The sequence below is a fragment of the Ciconia boyciana genome, chromosome 1 (genome assembly GCF_034638445.1).
Source record: "Ciconia boyciana chromosome 1, ASM3463844v1, whole genome shotgun sequence".
In the NCBI taxonomy this organism is placed as follows: domain Eukaryota; kingdom Metazoa; phylum Chordata; class Aves; order Ciconiiformes; family Ciconiidae; genus Ciconia; species Ciconia boyciana.
Window position 1 is genome coordinate 79,920,554 of NC_132934.1, and position 16,568 is coordinate 79,937,121.

Genomic DNA, 16,568 nt, shown 5'->3' on the forward strand with positions numbered 1-16,568 from the left:
ATTCTTCCTCCTTTGAGAAACAGATATACTTGGCTTTTAACACGAGTTTAGGATATCCAGTTTGCTGCTCCTAGGTAGATTAATCGGTGAGACAAAAACTCACTTTGTGTTCGGACACTAACAGTCAAGCAAGGCTTCCTTTTCTTTGTGTCTTTTCTTTCTTTCTCTCTGCCTTGTCTTTCTTTCTCTGTCTTTTCTTTTTTTCTTTCTCACTGATTTCTGAGCTGCTCAGTTTATTCCTGCATTCTGTGGAATTACCTATTCCAGTCTACTACACAACGTGTGCCTGTCTGGAGGCATATAGCTGCACACATATGCATGCTTCAATAGCACTCAAACACAAGTTTGTGGGCTGTGGTTAAGTTACATAGATATGGATAAATCCGTGCACCTATGCCCACTTATACATTTATATACATGTAGTAACAGTAAACACAGATAGCTCTAGGCATCTCTCAAAGAGAATCGGCTAAACGCACACCAGTAAAGGCTGAAAGGAAAGCAGGCAGTGACAAGCAAGCAAAAGAGGCTGAACACAGAACTTCATCGTAAAGTATCTATCCTGACGGAGAAAACAAAGGGTTTTTCAAAGCCCAGCCAGGCTGCCGTGGCTGAAGAGATGCAGTGTGAAATCGCAAGTCATTTTTAGATGACTCCCACAGTCAACGCTGCCCGCACCTTGCCATCACCCACCCAGCTCCCGAAAACAGGGTCTCCTTGGGGCACCGCGCAGAGATCCCAAGCCGGTCCCTGGGAAGGGGAAGCAGAAAGCGAAGCGGGACAGAGAAGGGCCCTGCTGCGGGGTGGCTCACGCCGAGTCCCCCTGGGACAGCCGGAGACAGCCGAGCCTGCCCCCCCCGCCGCCCTCCGCTATCTCTCCCTGCTGATCGGTTTCGCTCTGCCTTTCCCCCCGCATTCCTCACGTTTTATTCTTTAATAATCAACGCTCCGGCTCTCGCAGGCCGCCAGCCCTCCTCCAGACCGCTTCTGCTGCATTTTTCCTAATACTTAACTATGAACAATTTGTCCTTTCAAAATGCTGCCTGTTCCCTTCACACTCTTTCCCTTGTATTTAAATGTCCTGTAGTCTTTTTCCCCCCCGACCCAATACCACTTTTTTTTTTTCACCCCCACTATTTTTTTAAGGATTTTTAGGTAAGACGAGGCCATGTTTCCCTTTTGCAAAACCATTCCTCCAAGAGCCTCGTAACTTCACCCAGAGCTGCCATCCAAACTCTTTAACCAACACCCAGGGCATTCAAGATGCAGCCCCCCTTCCCCCCCCGCCCTTCCCCCCCCCCTTTTTTCCGGTTTTCGAAGCCTTTGGAAGGCGACGTCCCCCCCGAGAGCCCCGGGCGCCCGCGGGGCGCGGAGCGGGCGCTGCCCGCGGCAGGGGCGGCGGTGGGAGGCGCGGGGGACGCAAAGGCCTTCCCTCCGGCCCGGGCGGGAGGAGGCGCGGCGGCAGGGCCGAGGCGGCGGCGGCGGCAGCGGGCAGTCGCGGACAGCCGCCGCCCCAGGCCCCGCAAACGCCGGCGCGGCGCCCGGCCACGGAGAGCGGGGCCGGGGCGGCCCCGGCGTCGGGCGCGGCCGCGTCCCGCGGGGTAACACCGCCACCCAGGGGCGGGAGGCGGCGGCGCCGACGGGGGCGACCGGGCCGGGGCGGGGAGGGCCCGGGCGGCCGGGCGAGGGGCGGCCGCGGGGACCCGTGGGGGCGGAGGGCGCGGGGGCGCTCCCCGTTCCCGCCGGGCTGTGACGGGATCGTAAGGAGCAGTTCCCGAGCCCCGGCCTCTGCCCTCCACCCCGGGCCGAGCAGGCCGGCTCCCGCCGCGGCCGCTGGCCTTAAGAGCGCAAAATGTGGGTGTTGTCCGTGGGCTGCCTTCCCGTCCTCTGTGCACCCCCCCCCGCCACCCCCCCCGCGTACAAACCCGGGCGTAGGTCTGAAAACCAGCGTGGAGGGGCATGCTTCTTCTCACTGTGAAGCTGCGCCAGTTCGTATACAGGAATTGGACTGTTGTTGGGCCAGGGAGATCAAGAAAGAGTGAGGGGATCAGCAACACAACTATTAATTGCTACGTTACTTCTCTAAAGATTGCATATGCGGGTTTGTTTGCTTTTTGTCTCACAAAACCCATGGAAGTAGGACTGCCTTTCAGATGACCCTTGTATCCTCAATGACTATGTGCTAACCCTCAGCCTAGCGCGTCCTACTCGCTTCTTTGAGCTGGTAAGCCTTTTTCGTGTTTCCATGCAAACCCAAGAAGTTTCAGCAAAAGAAACTAAATTAGGTTGTGTCTAAACTAGGTTGGAGATAGCATCATTTTCAGGGCAAAATCTTTTTGTATTTTTGACCCTTACTCCATCGTTATCTTCAGCTAATCGATTTGGAGATGCTGGGCTGGAGATAAATGATAGATTTTCTTTCCTTCAAATATTGGCTTAACTATTGCTGAAAGCTCAGGCTGCGGATAAGAAGATTTCATGAAGCTTAGTAATTCTGTGAGTTAAAAAGCTCCAAACCTGTAGAATATTAAAATAGGTAATTCTTAGATTAGTATCCAGAAATTCATACAGTTACTTCAACTTTATAGGCAAAATATGTAAAGCTTGTTAAACTACTTTAAACAAATACCACCTTAGGAATGCTAAAAGACTTCCAGAAAGTAAGGTAATATTCATAAATACAAAAGCATTGATAGATGTGGGTTGAAACCATTTGCTGAATGCTCTTCTAGTGCATGATCATTATTTGTTACTCATCCAAAATAATTGGCGTGGCAGGTGATAGAGTTGATTGAAAATTCCTTTTTCCACCCATTGACCTTCTGCCAACAAAGCTTAACATTCACTCCTCTAAACTTGCAGAAGGAAAGGTCACCTATACCACACTGCTGCCTGACACCTATACCTCCCCATCACCTTTTGATAAAATGGTTCCTATGATAAAATATTTCAAAGGCCCACTGGACTTCAGCTTTCACAGTCCATCACAAATGCATTTATCTCCACTCCTTCCACTGGAGAGGCTTTTCCTGCACCTAGGGAGGAGAATCCAAGTGACCTTCAGAAGTCGCCAGTCGGGCTGTGAATTTGTCTGACAGCTTAGTCAACAGGAGGTAACTACTGGGTGTGCAGTTACTTAAGGGTAACTTGGGTGTCAGCCTCAAAAAAAGATGACAGAAATGAGATTCACTGGCCAAGGCCTGGGTTTCTTTTCATTCCAGACTGCACGTCACCCGTACTGTGCCACAAGGGACACAGTGCTGTTAGTCTGACCTGGGCTACTATGGCTTGTGGGACCTTATGGGCAGAGGACTCTGTCCCAGCAGGAGGAGCAATCCTCGCAGTATGCGGAGAGCTTTACAGCCTGCTGTAAAGCTTTGTAAATGAAAGTATGAGCAGTGCCGAAGGGGAAAGGAATTTTAAACTGTCAGTCACAGCTCACATCATCTTCCCTAGAGCTTATTTCCAAGCATAGTGTTCAAAATCAGAACAAATGCCGTGAAATTTCTGGGGAACGCAGACAACAGGGATAATTATTCTGCGACAGGCTGCTTTGCGTGCCTTTCTCTTATTTCTGTACTGCTCAGATCCATCACAGGTAACTAGTATGCTTGTTACAGGTCCCAAAAGCTTAACTACAGGGAAAATCCAGCTGCATTTATCCCAGCCAGCCACTGTCTGGCACTGTTGCTCCACGCAACTGTAGATGAAGCGCACACCCCCCCCCCCCCCCCCCCCCATCTAACCCTAAGAAAATAGAAGCATGAAAATGTTCCTCAGGGAAAACATACAGAGTATATGTGGTTGAAAAAGAAAGAGAGGAAAAGAACTAAAAGAAGAAAAATGAAAATAAGAAGCATACAAGGAGAGGTATCTTATATCTGACCAGGATCTTACACACAATTGACACATGTTCTTTACAAATGTCTGTGTTAAGTGTATATACATATTTCCTACTAGTCTTTAATATTTTGTATTTACGTTACCAGGCCTTTGCACATGAAGTCTTTTCTTAAATGACTCTCTCTCATTTACCCAATTGCTTCCGAGGTCTAAGATGGCCATCCTTTCTGAGAGATTCCCAAGCCCACTCTCTGTCTCTAGAGCTTTCTTAAGACGTTCTTAAGATGTCCGTCAGTGAGCTTCTGATGCTGAGCCCTGTTCTCACTCATCTGGTCTTTTGAGCAGAAGGGTATGAAACTCATCTGATGGGAGCAGGCAAATTACATGCTGTTTATGCTTTTGGAGCATACATCTGGCAATACAGTGGCCATTAATGGCAATAGAAAGTTTGCACCAAGGTCAAGGTTTGAATCTGGTCTTATATAGTAACTAAACATTCCATTGCTGCTACTCTTAGTTGTTCTCTCACTTGGTGTTACACAAAACAGCCTTTGTCTACACCTTTGGTTATTACTGGCTTTCATTTCTCTTCCTTTCTGTTTTCCATCCCCTATTTCTCTTCCTCTTCTTCTTTCCTCTTTTTTACATCTCATTACCTGGAATATATTCTGCCTCTCAGGGTATCTGTCTTCCTGTAATTCCTAAGCCTGCTAATATTTAGTCAGTTTAGCAGACACCAAATTAGATTAATAAGTAACATAGGTGTCCATGCTCAGTTGCTTCATATGTTTCACATTTTCAGATTAATCCCGGTTTGAAAGTTTTTGTTTACTTTTTGTTTCATCAAAGCTGAGAGGCATTGTTTAAACCCCAGAAATGTATAATTAGATACATTACATGTCTCTGGGGTGCCAGCATGAAATGGAACTAACAGACTTTCTCACTAACTCCTCCCTTACTAAGTGTGTATTTACTGGCTTTGTTGCACTGCACTTAATCAATTTTAGATCTTTTTTTCTGTTCTTCATGAACTGGCTTCTTATTCCATTGACTATGTTAGTCTGAAAGATTCTCTGCAGAAACAGGTCCAGCAGTTAAAATGGAATGTGTGTCAGCAATATCATGTAGCTGCAAAAAGAAGTTAAATACTCTGAATAAACATGCATGTTGTATGTACATGCTGTACATGAAATAATCCTTTCATTCGTTGCAGCAGTAGGAAGCCTAGACTGATGGATGAACTGTCTCTTCTGGGCAGCATACTTCAAGAAAGATATAGATCAACTGGAGGGGACTCAGAGGTGAACAAAAGGAAGATGTGTAGAAGACATGATCCATGAAGAAAAATTGAATCAGCTGTGTTTGTTTATTTTACAGAAATATGGACTGAGCAGAGAGAGGATAATAGTCTTCAAATGTGCAAAAACATGTTGCAAAGATGGCAAGGTAAGAAATTGTTGTCCACAGACACAGGGGATAAATGGATTTGAGCAGCATTTAGACAAAATTAGTTTAAGAATTAGGAAAAATCTTCCCAAGATTTAAGATAGGTTAGGTAAACATCTACATAAATTTAGTAGTACAGGATCCTACCACAGGCTACAAGCATTAGGCTACAAGGTCTCTTTTAGCCATGATGCCTATGATTCAGTGACTCTGCTTTCAGTCACTGTGCTGTGAAAATTCTGTTCTCCTTCATAAAGCATGGCGAGATATAAAATAAACCTTCCCAACTTACTCTGAAAGAGTTTCGGAAAGCATCTAGCTTGACCAAAGGAGATGTAGTTTGTATCCAGGAGTTCAGAGGAACACCCAAGGCAGTTGTCTCTAGGGAGTATTTCCTGAAGTGAACTATGTCATCCTAATCCTGCAGTAACAAGTCCTCATACTGGTCCTCACAAAAAAAAAAAATCTAATAAAAGGAGTCTTTGCACATTTCTAATTAGGTCAGCAATTCAGAGACTTAAGGTTTCAAACTTCAGGTTTTGAAACTCTGTGAGCAACTTTCATTCCCTGCTTCAGGTAATGTATTAGAGTGAGACAACCTCATTGAACCCAAGTCTGCTGTTTGCCTAAGGTAGCCCTGCTAAGGCAGCCCAAATGAATGCAAACCAAATATTGAGTTCAGCAAGGTTTATACTGGAATCATGACAAAATAAATTTAGTCCTGTAATTTAATCTGTAATCAGCACAATCTTTTGCTGTAGTTTTTGTGTTATTTAAAGAGGAATCCCTTCTCTTCTCTTTTTCTCGGACCCATTGCAGGTCTCTAAGTCAACAACTACCTATGATGCAACAAAGGAAAATCAGGACTCAGAAGTAGTTTTTGTTGTGATTTACATGCTCCAGTCATGTTTTCTAATCATATTTTCAGAAATGGCTGGGATCTTTTTTTCTAAACATCTTTTTAGTTATCTGTTTTTTCAAACAATGAGTACAAAAGATACTATGGTGGTTTTAGATTACACTTACATCTTAAAATCCTCTTTTCAAAAGCTAGGTGACTGAATAGTTTTATGATGTCTGAATGATATATTCAGCTTTTTTTCCTGCCTATAATGTGTTTATAATATTAAAAGGGAAGCTATACATTGTTAAGGACTCTATAGGAGAGAGTCTTTTTTCCTAACTGATCTTCTTCTATTGTAACCTTACGCCATCTGATGCAAAATTATTTTTGGCTTCTATGAGTTGCAAACCAATAAGCATTGATAATCAGCCTGCGAAGACTACAGCCATACCTAGTCTGTATATTTGGCCTGATGTTTTGTCCCAGTGAAATGGCATGATTGTAGATTTCAAATACCACTTAGAAATGATTATTTGCATCACAGGAACAAAGCTTGAAATCTCGCTAAGGCAAACAGCATCTTTGCCTTGGTTCAGATAAAGGGAGGCACACATGGTGTTTGTCACTGGGGCAGCATCCCAGTGTAGGTAAGGCCAGAGTGGCCACAGTGCCAAGTTATGGGATGAGATTGTAGACAGGGAGCATGGCACTCTTCTACCAATGCTAAGGGGAGATTGCTTCCTTGCAGAAATATGACAGAATCATTCTTACCCTTTAATTACCAAACAGAAAACTACCAGGCCCTACTATAGCCTTTCTGCCACTGCAGCTGTCCGCTCATTTGATCTCAGCTTCATCCCTATTATGTGTAGCTAGGTCGTGAGTCTAGAGTTGCAGGTCCTTTTGATTCCTTCTTCAGGTAACCCTCTGCAGAGGTACTTTTCATTGTAAGAAGCTGAGGCATTTTGGTAAGAATCATCAAAGGTATACACTAGCAATACTCATTAAAAAAAGAAGTGGGAGAAATACAGGGGGGAAAAAAGCATTAGTGATAAATAAAACAGTACAATGGTTCTCTCCTCCAGTTGAGTCAGATGTCAACATTTGGAACTCTAAGGTCTAGTGAGGTTTCCACTTACCCTGCTTCATCTCCATCCATCCACGTCCCTGCCTCATTGCTAGACAATGACAGAGAATTTACTCATTTCTAATTTGAGCAGTGTAGAGATTACTCACTTCCCATTGGCTTGACCACAACATGAATAAGCTTACCTCTTTGTTCATTTATCAATGTATCACTCACGATACAGCTTAATCATGTGAATATTCTTTAGCAGTTCCCCTTATTGCTGTCAAAGGTATTACTTATAATCTCTTGGATAAACCGTTAAATGCGTTTCTGTCATCAGAAGAAACATACGCCTCTGTGGGATTGCCACCAGACCAGTAAATCGGCACTGCATTTAAGCATACAAAGATCTTGTAATTTCACTAATTGCAAATAACCATATCAAAGCCCACCTTTTTTTTTTTTCTTTCTCATATCTAAACTACATTTCCCAGAAATCTCAGGGCTAGTGTCAAAGTCCACATCCATCTCTTGCTATAACAGCTCCAGCTATCTGGTGCAGTCTCCTGTTAGGGAAACATCCTGAAAGGCGAACAGTAAGTGCAGAAAACCATATAACAGCATCTTTTTTTCCTCTCATATCAAGAAAATATTAAACAGATTTCAGCAACCAGTAAGAAACTTTATAACAGCAGCCATATGTTTGGGTCATATTTTATATCTTGTAATTGAGCTTTTAAACATTAATTTTTTCCTAAGAATAACTCATTAATGGACTTGATAACCATCTCTGCATAAAAATACAGGACTTTATAGGTTTTATTCATATTGAAAATATTAATTTGTTTTATTGTATACTGCTTACTATTTTGGGATAAATCTGTATGAATGGGTGCCCTCCTGTTTGGAATAAAAGTAGCATCTCTCAATTTTGTATATGTTGTTTTTAAAAATTACTCTGATGATCCATATTTATATACACTTGACAGTACATCATTGCCAGATTTCAAAAGCTAATTGCATACCTTCCAATGCTTGATGTTTTTAAATAACAGATGAGATGAGAACCTCTGGATTTTTTTTCCATACATGTGAGATGCCAAGAAAAACTCCTAAATGTGATCCCCCCCCCCCTCCTTCCTAAGAAAAGAAAACACATCTAAAATGGCTATTTTTTCAATTATCCTGATTTTTTAAGTAAATCCAATAATGGGAGTGGGGGGAGGGAAAGTCCAGGCATTAGTTTTGAAAGTACAGAATTGATGATACTAATGTTGCCAACCTAAACATGAGGACATGGGTTTGTTTAGCTTCCTGTCTCTCTTACCTAGCCATCATCAAGGACCATCTACTGCTCTTACCTAGGAGGGACTGCATTTAATTTAAAGCTACAGTAATGACAGTGCTGAGATATATGTCCATTCATTAGCCTACTTGTTAAGAGTTCAATCTATTGCTGCTGTCTTAAATCAGAAAAACCCTGCCCATTAAGGAGGTTTTCAGGTGAAGATGATGCCTAGTGAGTAGTTTTATAAAGCTGTGTCCAACTAAGTTTACTACATTCACCCTTGTGCCTGTTTTCCAAAACATTTGTCCCTTTTACACTGGTATTTTAATCTTTGCCTCTGTGCATCAGGCTTTGACTAACCTAGCTATGTTGTCACACTGCAGTTCTATGGTATAATTGTACTGGATATATTAACTTAGTTACACAGAAATGGCCAGACTTTGGAAACAATCTAGAAAAGTTTGCCACTCTTCTCTTTACAGTTTTCAACGATTCATCAAATAATGCTGTTTGTGTCATGTCCTCCCCCAGGTCACTGAATTATAATGATCACTTATCTACAAATCTTTGCTACATTTTCTTTCTATTACAATAAGCCTCTCTTTCATCAGGATTATTAGCAAAAGCTGCAGGATATTTTATCTGGCTGCAATTCAGCTTCATGTGGGGGTGCTCACATGCACCCTGCGGTATTTTGTGCAGTTATAAGCAATTTATGAGATGTTTAAAAGTGCATACTTTAGTTTTAAGATTTAACTCTTTGCTTGAATCCAGTGTCTGATTAATCTCAGTACAAGATTTCTGTAGAGACCAGGGTCTAAATCTTAAGTGGTGTTGACTGCCTCTACTCTTTCATCACCTTCTTTGGAGCTGAAGGTTCTGAGCATTTTTTTTTGATGCAACCCTAACGTATCTTACATGCATTATAAAGGATGTTAAAAAAATTATTTCCAAACTAAGCACAGGCTTACTGAGCAAGGGCCCAAAAGGGCAGCAGCTTCCCCATTATGCCTTCCTGGCGTGACACCTGCACTCCTGCATTATCTGAAATAATTGTGTGACCACCATAGCCCCTGTCTCCCCCTCACCCCCGCCACTCCCAGTGTGCTCCCTGAAAGCTGCAAAGCGTGAGGACAGGTTACCTAAGGAAGCATACAAAACAAATCTTGTAAGACACTGGGCTGGCAGATGCTGGGCTGCTGTGGTACCATCCATGATGGCAAAACATGTAAAGCATGGAGCAAAAATCAGTTATTTAATCACTTCATCAAACAAAGTCTCCATGACCCTGCCTTAGTACAAAATCTTCAATTCTCTGTGGCTTCTAGAATCAATTTATCTTTCTGCTTTTTTAAAAGAAGGGGGGAAATAGGTATAGGTGCCACTGTGCTTGCACCTGTGCACCCATACCTGTGCCTCCAGAAAAGTGAAGAATTGGGGCATCTTTGCAGAAAGTATAAACAGTTCCTGTAGGATGGACAGGTTTCACATCAGGGTATAAATGAAATTCTTTCAGTCCTCTTTGGGTGCAGACAATTACTTTTTTCTACTTGTTCCTACGAGGGTGAGTAAATTGGAGACTAGCTTTGTGACCTCTACATGATACTATTATATAAACATTAAGAACAAATGCTGCTTGTGCTAGTAGGAAATGGTGGGGCAGTATCATCTGTCCATGGAGATTTTTAATATAAAAAAGAGTAGCTGTAAAGTAGCTATGTTCACTCATAGGGTCCTAAACAAAGAAAATGCCTCAATTTAAATGTAACGTAATTCACACCAGGAAATGTTTTGATATGGTCTCTGTATATATGACAATGCATGTAAGCCAGTGATAATTCTTCCTATTTGTAATGCCTGTCTATTGCCTGGTCTAGCTAGAGAACAAATGCAGTCAGGAATCTAGGAATCATGACTGCTAGACTGTCTCTTGTTTCCTCCATTAATCTATTAGACATCCTCCTCCCCAAGCTGGCACCACAACACAGAATTGCTGATTACCAAGCTTAAAAGATTAGTCCTCACCACCCTTCCAGATCTAGAGTAGAGCCCCGAAATCTAGTACCGCTCTGTGGGATGTTCCTCACCATTTCACATTTTGTCTGCAGGGTCTCTGGATGCAGGACAGTTTTACGCTGAGTAAATTATTTCCTCTAAAGTGACAGAAAGCTTTATTCACAGCATCATTATGGGCTTGTTTGTGTGCATGCCAGAGCTAATACGGTCTTTTGCCTTTTGCTCTTTGATTGGTGTAACAGGGATCTTTCATACAACAGTTGATTGTTATGCTATTGTCTGCCGAGTCTCCATGAGCCGTAAACTGAGAACGTATTTATTGCTTTTACCAAACACGGTCCCTTGGCTAAATCTCCTTATTCAATTGTTTCACTCCCTTTTTTCTTCTTTTAGAAAGTCATAACTTGGTCTGATTCTAAAGGCGGTGTCCCACTTTGACTACAGACAATGTCTCTCACAGTCAACGGAGCATAAAGGTAAGGGGAAAACTCGTTTGGCTGACAGCTGTGGGTGTCCATTTACTTTTGGTAATTAAAAAAAAAAAGACGCGCAATTTTCTAGAAGTTTCTTTTTGACTTTCCTATTGTTGTATGGGTACTTTTCCTTTGTAATGGGGAAACCAAATCTTAATTGTCTGTCATTCCTTAGAACTGCATTGTGTCAGCTCATGTAAAGATTGCCCTATTAATAAATCTTACTTTTTGGTGTCATAATACAGAGAAATCTGTTTTCTTTATGTAGCACAAGTATATGCTTTGGAAGAATTCGATATAGGACAGTAAGTATGCAAAGGGCTTTAAGGGTGGCTATTACACCTACTTACACATTGACAAAAAAAGACTGTAAGAGAACAGAAAATGCAAGGTAGTAATTTCCAGAGAAATTGGGAAAGAACAGTGATATAAGAGAAAAATGGTGTGCAGAAGAGAGTCAGCAGACAGTGAAAAGAGAAGAGATGTGTTAATTGGAATAGGAGTGCAGGAAAGAAAGATTTTGGAACCAAATGAAAGAGAAGCACTTTGGTAAAATGAGCCATTGTATTAAAAATATACAGGAAATACAGCATTTCTTTGGTATTTCTAAGAAATGTAACTCAACTGTTTGTTTGTAACTCAACAACTATATTTTGAAAATAAAAATGAAAGCAAATGTAGCAATTCTGGAATCTGCAAGACCCTGTTTCTGATAATAATTTCCATGGCTACAGCTCCCTTTTTGAAACTAGAATCTGTTACCTCTCCTTCAGACTGGTGTGGCTTTTCTGATGGTCTTGTAGATGCTGACAGACCAACTCAGTTCTGGTTGTTTTAAGTATATTACATTGTTTGTCTGTCAAGGCATCCTGCTGATAATGTAGTGAAATAATACAAGCCTTACCCATAGAAATCTTAACAATTGGCAAGTGGGCGCCTTCTGCCTTTTAATTCTTTGTCACAGGTTACTTCAGCTAGTCATTGTTCATGTAGTTTGTCATGACATTAAGGAAATTTGAGTATACTGAATTTGATGATGCCTAGTGCTAGTCCTCACTGAATCACTGTCCTACTGAATGACTTTGTGTGAGTCATTTCCATTGCTGCGCCTCCTGCCTCAGCAAGGAGGTGGGGACATTCATGCTAGTTCCTTCTCTACGTGCTTTGCTAACTGCTCATAGTGCTATGAAAGACAGCAGTGGTATTACTAGCGACACAAAAGCTAAAGGGATCATAGTAGATTTGGCTGATACAAAAGAAGCAATAACAAAGCCAAAGGATATAAATATACCACCTTATTTGGATGTTTGAGCCAGCTTTGCTGAATGGGAAATGCCAAAACTGTGAGCCAGACCTTTGTCTTAATGGCTTGCAAAAAGCAACGAGGATGTTTTCATGTTATTACTGACAAGATTGTTAACAGTTTCTTACATAAAGGGCAGGGTATTGACCACTTTTGCACAATTTGTAATGAAGGCATTTCTGAAGAAGTCATCTGTAGACACTAGTGACCACATCAGTTGTTGCTCCTTATAGGGAATATTGCTGGTGATGTTCTCACCTCAGAGGCCTTCCTTTCTTTATCTGTTTGACTACTGATATGGGTGAGACAGGGAAAAATTACCATTTCCTCCCAGGGACAGAAATAAGTAAGGAGATTGGGCATATCTTGCTGAAGACACCATATGTATCTTGTGAGATATACTGATATTCCCTGAATCACTCTTGGCTTGTTCAGGAAATTTTGTGGAAGTACAAGGCCTCTGCTTTCAGCGACCATTTCTACTCCCTTCATAAACACTGGATACTAAAATAATGATTTACCTATCTTTCCTAAGAGCACTGAAGTTTCCAGATACACTGGAGTAGGCTTCCTAGAGAGGTGATCGATGCCCCGTGCCTGTCCATGTTTAAGAGACATTTGGACAATGCCCTTAATAACATGCTTTAACTTTTGGTCAGCCCTGAAGTGGTCAGGCAGTTGGACTAGATGATCGTTGTAGGTCCCTTCCAATGGAAATATTCTATTCTATTCTATTCTATTCTATTCTATTCTATTCTATTCTATTCTATTCTATTCTATTCTATTTCTTTTCTATTTCTATTTCTATTTCTCAGTATGCAAAGAGTCTGTATGAAAAAATACTTTCTTTTTCCAGTTACTTAGAGAAAATGGAAGAGTCAGATTCGATTCAACCAAGATAACGGCGATATGGGTATGTAGATACATCTAAGAGGCAACAATTCAGGATGATAAAGGCATACCGTTGATGCAGAAACAATTTTCACACAGCATGTTTGTTGCACTAAGCACAAAATATTAAAAAAATATATATACTAAACAAGTTTCCTTGGACCTTAAGATACACAGAGTATCCCTCATTTTACTCAGGGCTCAAGACCAAATCACTGCTTTAAGAGTAAACCATTACTCAGAGGTAAGAGCATGAGAATGGATACACAGTGCCAAAACACACGCCAGTTTATGCACCATTCTGGGTTTTGGTGTTGTTTTTTTCTTTTTTTTTTCATTTAAGCATGATTCATTTAATAAAAACTTCACACACAGAGAGAATTCTCATGGCATAAGACAAGTCTCCAGCTATGTAAACCTCAAGTACTCATTTAAAGGAGCTCACTTGTATTTCTTTTGATAGGTCTAAAACTTTCCATTTCTCTTCCTCCAGTTGTTATTGTTTTACCACTCTCTATGTTCTGCATCTGGGTTTACAAGATGCTACTGACCACACAAACCAAATTTAATATCCTCTATTTGGATTCCTACCAAACCACAAGACCATATATTCTATTATTTTTTTGTTAATTTTTTCTGTCTCTCATTTTTTCTTTCATGTAATTCTCAATCTCATAAGAACAATCCTAACTCTTTCTGTGGTGCTGCACTAATGTAACTGAAACTCAGATTTACCCCTTAGAAATTGAAACTCAGTTTCTTCTGTTGATACCAATAATACTTTTTCCATAGACTTCCTCATTCTCCCACTATTGTTTTATGTTACAGCAGAATATTATTCTAATTCAATCATTTTTCAACCAATCTAATACAGCCCCAAAGTGGATTAGCCAGCAGGCATGGGTAGACTGCACATCCATCAATTGACAGCTACAAAATCACTGGATAATTAAATCCAGAGAGAGATCCAGAAAGGGAAGGGAAGGAACAATTCATTTGTCTCCTACTTCTCCATCTGTTGCTGTTCACTCCATACAATTGAAGATCAGCTCCTTGGCCTTTCTTCTTCCAGCCACCCAAAGCTGGAAGTGGCTTCCACCCCTGGGGCAGGAGAAACAATGCTTTGAGAAACTCAATGCGACATAAGGGAGAAGAGGAGATGTCTGAGCCCCCCACACCCCCTTTTGTCCCTAGGCAGGGAGTTTCTTCAGAAGTCACACCAATACTACAGTATCTACAAAGGGATTTGCACTGTGATGGCTATGTTGATGTAACTACAGCACAGCATGCGACCCTATAGCTTGCAAGTCCTGAGTGTGGGCATTCTGTAAACCATCTGTAAACTGTCCTAAAACCAGGACAATATATGATACCTTACTTTTATAGTGAAGTAAATAGAATGTCGTAATTCCAGTACTAAGTGTTGATGGTTTTCTCCTTTGTGTGCATTTTTATGATGGCTTTTTTTTCTTCTTCACATTTCATCATGTTTTGACAAAATAATCAGATTTTTTTGTGAGCTTAATTTCTCTCTTTCTCTCTCCCCTCCTTTCCTATCTCAAGTAAATGTCACCAGAAGATGCAAGCATGCAGGTTCTCTAGTGATTTCTTTTAATCATGTTCCTTTTCTAAGCAGTTTTTCTTAGATTGCAGAAGTTATCTGCAGAACAAAGAATGAGCTTGAACCTGTTCTGTTCATAACAGGATGTCTTCCTTCAAGCTGGCTGAAAAACACTATGCCAATAATAATGCTAATACTGATTAGTATGAGCATTGCTATTTCTATTCTTTGAGAAGGCTGTTTACTATTTGTAAACAGTAAATTTGTATTTACTATAAATATTTTCTATATCATTCTCTATATAATTAATTGCATTAGGATGTTCATCTAACTGAATATGCCTGGTTATAAAATGTGTAGACTTTTACCCTGCTGTACGGTATCCCCCATGCTGTCTTTTCCTTCTAACATTGTCAGAACTGCCACACTGCAAATGCTGCTTAATCACCAGTTCCATCAGTGAGTTAAAGAAAAAAAAACATCAGTGAAAGTAAGAGGTCCGTTTCTGCTTTTGGATATCTGCCAGCAGATTAGTTGGTGGGGGAAAGGTGGTTAGGGTTTGGGTTTTCCTTTCCCTGCTTTAAGGAGTGGCTGCTGAGGGAGGCTTGAGGAAGCTACTTTGGTAGGAAAAAGCTAAAAGGTTTTGTTAGTTGCTGCATGTCCGTGAGACAGATGCTGTAGCGCATTTCTGTCAGTCTGAAATAAAATAGCTTTTTTAATGGCATGGAGCCCTCCCTGCTGCCCAGAGGGTGCCTCAAACAATCGGAGTGGAGCGGGAATTCCAGGGAGGTGGAAGATGAAAGAGCCACGAGGCCTCCAAAGGACTTGGGCTGCCCATTCCACAGACCTCTACCTCTTGTCCTAACATTTAAAAATAATCCTCTGGCATTTAAAATAAACCTAATTTTCTTCTCCTTGGTCCACAAATAAAGTAATGTTACTCCTTAACTCTTCAGATCCAGCTCTTTTGACAGAGACATAGAACAACTCCCTTTCTCCAACTCCAAAAAGGCGTTTTATAGGGTACGGCTTTATTTCTTTAACTGATCGAAGGGACTCATGATTAAGCAGTACCCAAAACAGGCCAATACAGACATCTTGACTTTATAACTCACCGTACCTTAAAGCCAGAAGCACCTAAGTGATGGACAACTTGCAAGCGAGCCCCGAAACAGGCACCAGCCACCTCCCCACCGCCTCACACAAGATGGCTCCACGGATGGCCCAGGGCAGGATGGCAGCAGGCCGCGCTGCTGCGGCGGCCTGCCAGGTCTCCACCACTCCCTGCCCTGAGCCTCGCTATTTTCAGGGACTTAAGCTCAGCTCTGCTTTCAAATATATTAGTCTGAAGGGTCAGGAGGAGGTATTTTGTAACAAATGACAGTTCTACTGGGATGAGTCATACTAAAGGCACAATGGCGCTTCTGTATCTGGAAACTATACGAGTAAAACTGTCAGCTTTAAATAAGGGATTGCTAATTGAAGTATCTAAGTGTGATTACAGCTGCAAAAATTTTTTTGTGCTCACTGCTGGTGTTATTTTGTGGCACTTCTGACAGCATCATTTATTAAATGATACAGTGCAGGGTTTATGTACAGAAATTGAGCTTCTCCATGTTACAGTCTGCCACCGCTGGATTTGTGTGCTTGGGCACCCAAACCGAGACACTTAATGCCATTTTGGTGTCCGCAAAGCAAGTGGGAACAGGACAGCTAAATAAAGCACCACGATGCTGTGTAATGAATGCAGCACCTTCCTGGAGCAGACAGACCCCTGAAGACACCGGGGAGCACCCCTGACAGAGGCCAGCTCAGCTCTACAAATGGTGGAATT

The 16,568-nt window shown here is 41.7% G+C and overlaps 1 protein-coding gene and 1 long non-coding RNA gene across 3 annotated transcripts in view; one reads left to right on the forward strand and one right to left on the reverse strand.

Annotated features, from left to right (window-relative positions):
• WNT7B (Wnt family member 7B) overlaps positions 1–759 on the reverse strand; it is a 96,785-nt gene extending 96,026 nt beyond the window's left edge. The window contains exon 1 of the mRNA XM_072876375.1: positions 679–759. The gene's annotated coding sequence lies outside the window, so the exon portion shown is untranslated. The remainder of the gene's footprint in view (positions 1–678) is intronic.
• Positions 760–2,146: 1,387 nt separating this feature from the next.
• On the forward strand, positions 2,147–16,283 carry LOC140658234 (uncharacterized). 2 transcript variants are annotated; one of them, XR_012044663.1, is made up of 5 exons: positions 2,147–2,224; positions 5,221–5,289; positions 10,900–10,982; positions 13,139–13,195; positions 15,691–16,283. It is a non-coding gene; the product is annotated as an uncharacterized lncRNA (long non-coding RNA). The 2 variants fall into 2 exon arrangements; XR_012044662.1 differs by lacking the exons at positions 2,147–2,224; positions 5,221–5,289 and adding an exon at positions 7,732–7,798.
• Positions 16,284–16,568: the final 285 nt, after the last annotated feature.